Here is a 9,908-nt window from a genome sequence, read left to right on the forward strand (position 1 = left end):
ATTCACTAAAAAGTTGGTAATATAAATACCATTTGATCCAGCAATTTCATTACTAGATATATATCTTAAAAAAGTGAAAGCTACAACATGAATAGGTATATGTATATCCATGTTCATCACAGCACTATTCATAATAGCAAAGACATGCAAACAACCTAAGTGCCCATGAATGGAAGAATGGATAAGCAAACTGTGGTAAATCTACACAATGGAATACTATATAACACTAAAGAATAGAATTTGCAATACAGCACATAATTTTGTAGAGTCTGAAAAATACCACATATTGTGAATGAACTTGGAGGACATAATGTTGAGTAAAATAAGGGAATCTTAGAAAGACAAATATTGTATTAGTTCACTATTGTAAAAAGTCAAGAAAAGATTTATACATGAGAGGAAACTTTCTTTGTTTTTGCTGGTTACAGGAATGGGAGGGAAGGGTAAGGAAAATTAATATATATGTGCCAAAGATTATTAGTGGTTATGAAGGGTAAGAGGGAGGGGGAAAAGGAAAGATTTTGTTTGCATGGAATTGAGTGTGTGCTAATGGTGGTGGAATATTTTGGAAAAGGATAACAATAATGGTGGCACAACATGAAAAATGTCACCAGTGTCCCTGATTAGTAAATGTGAAAGTTGTTATGTTGATGTTCCGGTTACTTCATGCTGCTCTTACAAAAAATACCACAAATGGGTGACTTTAAGAAACAGGAGTTTATTGTCTTACAATTTTTGAAGGCTAGGAGTCTGAGTTCAAAGTGCCAGGCTCTAGGGGCTAGATGAAAGCCCCTCAACCTTGGACTTCAGCACTGCCTCTTGCTCCCGGCCCTCTAAAGCTGGAGGCTTTCTTTACTCAGAACAAGAATTTGGTATCAGCTGCCTGAGCAGCTGCTGCCTGCTGAGGTTGACAAACCCAAGGTTGACAAGTAAAATGTCACAGTCCCAATATTACCAAACCACATAGCAGGCCATTGATTCAAGTCTATTAAGCCCCAAGATTGACAGACAAAATGGCAGGCTACTGAATAATAGCTTAGCTACATGCAGGATTCAAGCATACCAGAACATGCAGATTATTCCTAAAGCTTCTCTTTATGTGTTGAGAATGGACCACATCTCTAAGGCAGCTACTCAGCTGCTCACAATACATTCCACCATGGAGTTGATTACCAGTCTCATTATCAGGAATACTATATCCAGCTGTCTAGTCACTCAAAACCAGGGCCAGCCAAGTTAACATGCAACCTTAACTTCCACATGGTGAATGGCTTGGTGTGTATGTTTTTAACACGATAATAGGGAAAAAAATAAAAAAAAAAACTGACTGAGAATGACCAGTCTCTTTCTCTTATAGTTTGATCATGTTGTCAGAAGGGAGCAGACCCTTTAGAAGGATATCATGTGTAGTAAAGTAGAAGGTCAGTGAAAAAGGAGAAGACCCTCAGTAGATGGATTGACCAAGTGGCTTCGATGATGGGCTTAAGTATGGAAATGATTGTGAGGATGACACAGGGCCAGGTAATATTTCATTATGTTGTACATATAATATCACTATGATTTGGAACCACCTTGATGTCACCTAATAACAACAACAGCAATCATACAGAAATATATTGCCAGACCTCTCTTCTGTGGCACTGGTAGGTGGATTTGCACTGCTAACCTTGGTTAACCTTGGTTAGCAGTGGAGTTCAAATCATTATGCCACCCAGGGGCCTTGAATAGTAGCCATTTAATTAGAATTCTTTAAAAACTAGTCAATAGGTGAGTGTATTTAGAAAAATGTAATTCATAAGATGAGGAAAGAAAGGAGGAAAAGGAAATGGTTTAAGAAAAAAGATAGTGGTAACTTTGTGGAGACCAAAGCCTTTTGATCAAAAACTAAAAATATCCCTTTTACACAAAATTCAGCTAACCTCAAAGTAAACAGTTCTCCCTCCTCAACAATGTGGCTGACTCAGCACAGGATGAGGTTCAGAGAACAGACATATTAAGTATCTACTATTTTCTCTACTCCCCTCCTCCCCCCACGGAAGAAAAATAAAAATTCTTTGGAAGAGTGATCTCACCAATTCCATTCATAAGGGTCCTGTAGAAGCAGTCATTTCATGACCTGAGCCTTCCTAGCTGGCCAGAACTGCTGTCTAGGGGAGAGCATGTGCCCAACTAAAGAAGTCTCTTCTTTAATATTTCTTGCACCCAATAATCTTTTATTCAATAAGCAATGGTGCAAAGTTCAATATAGGTCATAATATTATTTTAATATCTAAGAACCTAAAAGGAACTCCGAGCAGAATGTTTTTAGTGATATCACTAATAAAGGCTCATGTTGTTATTTGGTTCTAGGTGGTTATTATATACTCTACAGAATTGTACTTCCATAGTGATACTGCCTCGGAAACCCAAGGAGGGGTCGCTATGAGTCGGGTCCAACTCTATGGCACATAACAGCAACAACAACATGGAAATGTTTACCAAAAAAAAAAAAAAAATTAATGCTACTGAGAAGTTGATATTACTTGAATTGATTTCTAATAGCCTAAACTACACACAATAAACCACTAACTGAATCAAATACATCATAAATATCCATCTTGCCTTTACTTGCTTGCTAGGCTGAGCATATGATACTGCCTTAAGTTTTTTTAATATGTAAGATAAAATGCTTCTGCCATGGTCATATAATAGGACTTTAGCATAAGGAATAAGATCACCTCTCTGTTGCTTTGTTACATCAGGGAGGGGGAAATGTGTTGCTGTTACTAGTGATATTTCAGGTTAAAAATCACAGTTATTGCTAAGCAAATATTTTTGACATAGAAGAAACAGTCTGAAATAGAGAAAAGTTTGAGGCCTTATTTTGTCCCCTGTCATGGTTGGAGAAGCCCAATATCTTCACCCAAAACAAGACCAGGAGCTGACTGTGGAACACACCATCAATTGTTCATATGCAAGTTCAAGCTGAAACTGAAGACACTTAAAACAACTCCATGAGAACCAAAATATGACCTTGATTTTATCCTTCTTGAATTTAGAGACCATCTAAAGAATAGATTTGATGCGTTGAACATCAATGATTGAAAACCAGAAGCATTGTTGTATAACATCAAGAACATCATCCATTAAGAAAGGAAAAGGTCATTAAAAAGACCAGAAAGGAAGGAAAAAGCAATGTGGATGCCAGAGAAGACTCTAAAACTTGCCCTTGAGTGGAGAGTAGCTAAAGCAAATGGGAGAATTGACAGGATAAAAGAACTGAACAGAAGATATTTCAAAGAGCAGCTCAAGAAGACAAAGTCAATGATTATAATGAACTGTGCCAAGAGTTGGAGTTAGAAAACCAAAAGGGAAGCACACACTCAGCATTTCTCAAGCTGAAAGAACTGAGGAAAAAATTTAAGTGCAATATTGAAAGATTCAATGGGCAATATGTTGAATGATACAGGAAACACCAAAAGAAAATGAGTGGAATGCATAGAGTCACTATACCAAAAAGAACTGGTATATGAACATCCATTTCAGTAGGTGGCATATGATCAAGAACCAATGGTATTGAAGGAAGAAGTCAAAGCTGCACTGAAGGAACTGGCAAAAAACAAGGCTCTGGGAATTGACGGAATACCCATTGAGATGTTTCAACAAATGGTAGCCCAGCTGGAGGCACTCACTCAGCTATGCCAAGAGATTTGGAACACAAATACTTGGCCAACCGATGAGAAGAGATCCATATTTGTACCCATTCCAAAGAAGGGTGATCCCACAGAATGAGGAAATTATCGAACAATATCACTGATATCACAGACAAGTAAAATCTTACTGAAGATAATTCAAAAATGATTAAAGCAGTGTATTGACAGAGAACTTCCAGAAACACAAGCTACATTCAGAAGGGGACATGGATTGAGGGATATCATAGCTGACATCACATGGATCTTGGCTCAAAGCAGAGAATACCAGAAAGATGTTTACTTGTTTTCTTGACTATGTAAAGGCATTCAATTGTGTGGATCATAAAAATTATAGATAACTTTGAGAAGAATGGGAATTCCAGAACACTTAATTATGCTCATGAGGAACCTGTACATAGACCAGGAGGCTGTTGTTCCAACAGAACACAAGGATACCTGTTTAAACTACCTGTTTAAAATTAGTAAGGGAGTGTGTCAGGGTTGTATCCTTTCACCATACTTATTCAACATGTATGCTGGGCAAATAATTCGAGCAGCTAATCTATATGAGGAAGAATGTGACTTCAGGATTGGTGGAAGGCTTATTAACAACCTGTAATACACAAATGACACAACTTTGCTTGCTGAAAGTGAGGATGACTTAGAGCACTTAGTGATGAAGACTAATGAGTGCAGTCTACAGTACGGATTACACCTCAATATAAAACAAAAATCCTCACAATGGGACCAATAGGCAGAGCATCATGATGGATGGAGAAAAGATTGAAGTTGTCGAAGACTTCATATTACTTGGTTCTACAATCAATGCCAATGGAAGCTGCAGTCAAGACATCAAAAGATGTATTCATTGGGAAAATCTGCTGCAAAAAACCTTTTTCAAGTGCTGAAGAGCAAAAATATATCCTTAAAGATGAGGACACGCCTAACCCAAGCCATGGTATTTTCAATTGCCTCATATGCATGCGAGTGCTGGACAATGAATAAGGAAGACTGAAGAAGAGTTGATGCTTCTGAGTTGTGGTGTTGGTGAAGAAGACTGAAAGTACCATGGAATGCCAGAAGAACTAACAAATCTGTCCTGGGAGAAGTGCAGCCAGAATGCTCCTTGGAAGTGAGAATGGCCAGACTTTGTCTCACCTATTTTGGTCACGTTGTCAAGAGGGACCATTCTCTGGAGAAGGATGTGCTTGGTGAAGAGGAGGGTCAACAAAAGAGGGGAAGGCCCTCAATGAGATGGATAGACATGGTGGCTGCAGTGATGGGCTCATGTATAGTAGTGATAGTGAGGCTGGCACAGGACCAGGCAGTGTTTTATTCTGTTGTACTTAAGATCACTGTGAGCCAGAGACGACTAGATGGCACATAACAACAACATCATTTTCCTGGTGAACTAGACAAAAAGTTTCTTCTTGAGCCTTGGTTTTCCTATGTATACAATGATGGTATCCAATTAGATAAAATCTAAGTCCTGGATATAAAATATGACATGTGTCTTTTATACCAGGGCATTAAGCAGGGAAGACTCCAATCATTGGTACTCTTCTATGCATGAATTTATAAAAACAACTGACAATTAGGGTTCAGAGAAATAAGTTTAAATGTTGGATCTGCCGCTTACTACTCATATAATCTCTTTACTAAATTATTTAGATAATCCAAAGCTATTTTTCTAAAATTGAAAATGGGTGTATCAGTTATTGTTGAGTCAACTTCAACTCACAGTGGGAATAAGTCACTATAATAACACTTCCTCTATCTTACAAAGTTCTTGCACGGTACAAATGAGGTATTGCATGTGAATTTGCTTAAACTCGTATGATTTTCATGGTGGAAAATGTAGTGGTAATAGTAATATTAAAGTAATTGTGACATCAGGTAATGTTTATTGAACACTAACTATGTGCTGTACACTACCTTGACCATTATATGTACATTGTCATATTTCATTCTCTTAACAATTGAAAAGGGTGCTTTAATTTCACCATTTTACAGAAGTGAAACAGGCTTAAAAATTCAAGTCATGTGCTCAATGGCACAGTTAATAAATGGTGGCACTTAGACTCAAACTGAGGGCAATCTGGCTTCAAAGCCCAAGCTTTCACCCACTTTTCTCTAATGATTTATTCCTCCAGCATAAAGTAGATTCATATTTATATGAGGAAATTTCTACTTCCAGCAATGTTCTCATTTGAAATAAAGCTTCTCACTGAGAACAATCAGAAAATCAGTACCCAACCCCCACAATTAAAAAAAAAAAAAAAAAAAAAACTGTTTGAAGACATTGGAGAACTGCACAGGAAGTGAAAAATCAAGGAGCTAATATGCCAGAGAGAAGAGGAACTCAACACTCAACACTACTTTCTTCTTGAGGCATTGACCAATTTGAAACTACAACAGAGAGATTGTAAAGCTCAGAAGAATTGTGGTAGTTTCACAGACCTGGGGTACATAGTTTCATAGACCTTTGTAGTTCAAAATCTACAAAAGAAGTTGTTGTTGTTGTTGTTATGTGCTGTCCAGTCATACCTAACTCATAGCGATCCCTCCTTGGGTTTCCCAGGAAGTATCACTACGGAAGTAGATTGCCCAACCTTCCTTCTGAGGAGTGGCTAGGGGGTATGAACTGCCAGGCTTCTGGTTAGCAGTCAAGTGCCTTAGGCACTATGCTATCAGAGCTCCCCTTGGCAAATACCACAATTTTCAAATTGAGACTTCACTCTAATAGTAAGGATAAGCTGTAAATAGATCTGCACTCCAAAAAGACTAGAGTCTCTCACTGAATCAACTCAATCTCTGATTGTGTTAAGGTGATATGTCCCCACTCAAGTTGCCTACTAGAAGAAAAGCAAATCTCTGAATGCATATAACATCAATCATTCACAAAGTGTCTCTATTATTTGGCATACACAATGAAGATTTAAAAATCAAATGAAAAGTCCAGTAAGATGATGGAATAGGCAGAAAGACTGCACAGACTGACCCTCTTCAACAAAGAAAAGGGAAACCAGTTAACAAAGATATAGAACATAATCCTGAACCCCTGAGCTTTGAAGGGAAGGATATAGAAGTAGAGTAAACTCCAACTAGCAGAATAATTTGCATAAAAATACCAAAAAAGGAGACATATGGAGCTGCGGTCTGACAGCGATCCTGATGGTACAGACAGCTTGGATATTGCCAAGAGGTGGTAGGACCTAAGAAATAACCTAAAAATCAGCTCTGCTAGCCAGGGACTTCATGGAGGACTACTCTGGTGGCTGGGGAATAAAAGAAGAAGCAGAGAAGAGGAAGGTGGGCTGAGCTGTGGACTTTTGCCTGTCCAAAGGGTGCAGCCATTTTGCATGTTTACAAGCAGCTTGACCATTTTAGATATTTAAAGTGACAGCATTCTCCCAGGTTCCAGGAACTTAAGAATAGACTCTGCTTGCTGGGAACCACAAAGACATCCCAGACACACAGATTCTAGAAAGGTGTGACATTCCCCTTGTTACTCTTAAACACCACACCCTCTTGGTAAATGGAGGTGTGGCCATCCCTCACTCCTACCCACCTTCTAGGCTGGCAGGAATTCCATCCCAGTCTGTGTGCTCTGATGGAGCCTAAGTGCCCTGCCCTGCCCTGTCCATATATATATTTTTTTCCTTTTTTCCTTTTTTTTTAGTTTGTTTTTGTCTGTTTTAAAACTACTACTATTATTATTACTTTTGTCCTGTTTAATATCATTCCTTATTCTTCCCTTCCCAGGTTCTAGTTTTCAACATTTTTTCTTTTCCCTGTTCCTGGTTCCATTTTTTTCCCCTTTCTTGTAGGTAACCCCATTCCTTGTTGTTTTTTTTGTGTGTTTTCCATTTTTTATTCATTATTCTCCCTCTCTACGTTTTTCTCTTATTACCCTCTCCCCAGATATCACAATGTTTTTTTGTTTTGTTTTTGTCTTTTTCCCTTTTCTCTTTTTGATTACTGTTCCTGCATGATTACACTGTGTGTTTTTTGTCCATTTGCTTTTACTTTTTTGATGGTTATTCAATTGTTATTTTTGTCTGAGTGGGAGACAGCAACAGTCTCAATACAACATAACTCCACCCAAACCTCCTGCAGCTTCACTTACTGAGTGTTAGTCATCATGTCCTTCTCCATCAACAGGGCTTTGATAAACAACCACCAAGAACAGCCTGATTCACTCTTAGCTGCTCTTCACAAACAGTTAATAGAGATCTAAATACAACAAGATCACAATGTCTTGGAGACAACAGACCATCGCAGTCCACACAAAGAAGCAAGATAAAGTAGTAGAACCAAGGGACCAGGATAGAAACACAGAACACATCCCTGAAGAAGAAAGAGCATTGGAACTCCCTGATAAGGAATTCAAAAGAATTATATTTAGGTACTGTGATGGTTATGTTTGTGTGTCAACTTAGCTAGGTCTGCTTCAGTGGCTGGGCAGCTGGATGTAGTATTCCAACTCCATGGTGGAATCTACTGGGAGCAGCTGATTAACTGCCTTAGGGACTGTGGTCTGTTTCCTGTATATAAGGAGACATTTTGAGAATGGTCTCTAGCCTATGGCATGCTTGGACCCTGCATGTAGCTGTGTTGTTGCTCAGCAGCCTGCTATCCTCTACCAACCTTGGGACTTACAATGGACTTAAAAGTTAATGGCCTGCCATGTGGTTTGGTAACATCGGGACTGTGCCTTTTTACTTGTAAACCTTGGGGATTCTCCGCCTCAGTAGCCAGCATCTGTCTGAGTGAAGAAAAGCCTCTAGCTCCAGTGGAACAGGAGTAGGAGGCAGAGCTGGACTCCAAGGTTGAGGGGCTTTCACCCAGCCCGTAGAGCCTGGCACTTGAAATTGGACTTAAAGCCTCCAAATTATAAGAATAAACTGCTGTTTGCTTAGGCCATCCCATTTGTAGTATATTCCTGTCAGAGCAGCACTAGGTAACCAGAACAGGTATCTTCAAAGGATTGAGAGACAGATCAAGGAAAATACAGACAAATCCCTAGAAGAATTTTGGAAGAAACTACAAGAACAAAATGACAAAATAAATGAAACATTAGACATTATTCTAAATCTATAGATAGAAATCCAGAAGATTAATACTAAATTGTCAGAAATAAATAACACATTGGAAGGGCAAAGGAGTAGAATTGATCCAATGGAAAGCAGAATTAATGAGATTGAAGACAAACATGAATACTTCTATGGAAAGGGATCAATTGGAAAAAAAGATCAAAACAAAATGAAGAAAGCCTAAGGAGCATGTGGGATACCATCAAAAGAAATAACCTACATGTCTTCAGATTCCAGAACAGGAAGAGAACAATAAAACCGTTGAGAAAAGTGTCTAAGATATGTTGGAAAAGAACTTCCCTGATATGATGAAAGATGAGAATATATCCATTCAGGAAGTCCAATGAACCCCAAACAGGATACACCCCAAAAGAAAATCACCAAGGCAAATCATCATAAAACCCATCAAACTGAAGACAAAGAGAATGCTGAAAGCTGCATGGGAAAAAACAAAAAGTTACTTACAAAGGACACCCAGTAAGAATAAGCTCTGATTTCTCAGTAGAAACCATGCAAACGACAAGGCAATGGGATGGTATATACAAAACTCTGAAAGAGCAAAATTTTCAACCAAGAATTATATACCTGGCAAAATTGTCCCTGAAATATGATGCTGAAATTAAACATTTCCAGATAAGCAGAAACTAAGGGAATTTGTTAAAATCAGACCAACCTTGTAAGAGACACTAACGCAAATCCTCTGAACAGAGAACCAAAAATGGCAAACAACAACCAACCACTAATACACAAAATGACAAAACCCAGAAACCACAGCTCTGGACATATCCACAGTAAAATAAGCTTACAAGATTGTAAACAGGGAACCAGAGACTTCAATTGGCAAATGAGGACAGCTACAAACCAAAAAGAGGGAAAATACTGTGTAGTTACAGAATTTCTAAATGGTGAGGAAGTCAAGAAATTTGCAAGATAGAATCGACTATTTGAAACTCTGGAAGAAAATTATAAATCACAGGGTAATCTCAAAGAAACATGATAAACCTTCACATCACAATTAAAAAGAGGACAAGCACAAATATTCAGCAAATACTAAAACAACAGCAACAAAGAAAATGATAACATGATTCATAAACATAATATGCTCAGCACAGAAAATAATATGGAACAAAGAAACCAGGGA

Source organism: Orycteropus afer, unplaced genomic scaffold, assembly GCF_000298275.1.
Source record: "Orycteropus afer afer isolate SDZICR_OR568_19922 unplaced genomic scaffold, OryAfe1.0 scaffold00160, whole genome shotgun sequence".
Taxonomy (NCBI): domain Eukaryota; kingdom Metazoa; phylum Chordata; class Mammalia; order Tubulidentata; family Orycteropodidae; genus Orycteropus; species Orycteropus afer.